The sequence below is a fragment of the Pteropus vampyrus genome, unplaced genomic scaffold, assembly GCF_000151845.1.
Source record: "Pteropus vampyrus isolate Shadow unplaced genomic scaffold, Pvam_2.0 Scaffold720, whole genome shotgun sequence".
NCBI lineage: Eukaryota > Metazoa > Chordata > Mammalia > Chiroptera > Pteropodidae > Pteropus > Pteropus vampyrus.
The window spans coordinates 41,428-42,659 of NW_011889501.1; the positions used below are offsets into that span (position 1 = coordinate 41,428).

The 1,232-nt window shown below is 61.3% G+C and overlaps 1 protein-coding gene across 1 annotated transcript in view; it reads left to right on the top strand.

Moving 5' to 3' along the window:
• Nucleotides 1-1,232, top strand: part of LOC105309330 (actin-2-like) — a 36,037-nt gene that overhangs the window by 34,435 nt on the left and 370 nt on the right. The gene's annotated exons all lie outside the window — the stretch shown is intronic.

Genomic DNA, 1,232 nt, shown 5'->3' on the forward strand with positions numbered 1-1,232 from the left:
AAAAAAAAAAAAAAGGCAAGTATTAATACTAGGAAAAGCAAGAAAAAAAAACAATCATAATCGACTCAAAAGCCAACAACATTTACCTGGTTGCAACAAGGCAAATTTCCGAATAACGATTTGTTCGCGGTTTAGGATGTGACCGACGCTTCGAGAGGCATCGCGACTTCGGGAGAGGTGAATACCTAACCCGCCTGACACCGACGGGTCGAGAGACTGCGGTGCGAGCCGTCCTCGTCTAAGGGTACGGACGACGTGGGTCCTGGCAGACGCAGCTGGAAGAGTCGGCGAGGGGACCACGGTTTATTCTTACGTGCCCGTCAGTGTCCTTCGACGTGTGTGTTTTCATCTGCATAGCGGTGCACACGCGTGTCACACAGCACGCACACGTGTGTCCTACTTTGACTTCCGAGAAGGTAAAACGGGGGGATGAAGAACACCAGCCGTCGCCTGCTGTGAGGAGAGGGTCACGGAGGGTCACGGAAGGTCACGGAAGGTCACGGAAGGTCACAGGGTCAAGAAGGGTCACGGAGAGTCATGGAAGGTCACGAAGGGTCACGGAGGGTCACGAGGGTCACAGAAGGTCACGGAGGGTCACGGACCGTGATGAGGACAGGGGACGCTCGCAGGGGCAGCTCTGGAAAAGCCCAGGTCTTCCCCCCGTCAGGGCGACGGGCCGTTTTCAATCTCCATTTTCCTTTTAAACCTTCCGGAGCCACGGCCCCTGGGGCTGGGGCCCGTGTCGCATTACTGTGCACGCGCTGCCTTCTGAGCCGGGAAGCCAGGGTCCAGGGCTTTCACCCACAGACGCCCCGCTGCCACCGAGTGCCACCAGCACCGCTTGGCCCGTCGTGGCAGGTGAAGGGGACCAGCGCCACGGCCTCCCCTGGCATCTGGCTCCAGTCCGGGTGGCCTCCGCCCTCGGCCCTCTTCACCGGCTACTATGAGCAGCAATACTGGCCGCCACCTGCCCGCAGCATACGAGGGTCACTCCGCGGGTCCCCGTCCAGGAGGAAAAGGGGAGTCTAGGCGGTCACTCCCTTCATGCTGCGTCCCCTCTTGTGCTCTAGGCGTCTGCCTCCTCCCCGCCCGGCCGCCCTCGGCACCTCTCAGGCCTGGGACCCTCGGGCCCTCTCAATCTCCCAGTCGGGCTGGGAGAGCAAGGCCGTGTCCCCAGGCCGAGCCCTGCTGGGACCCGCCGTGGCCAGAACCAGGGGCCGCGAGCCCGCAGA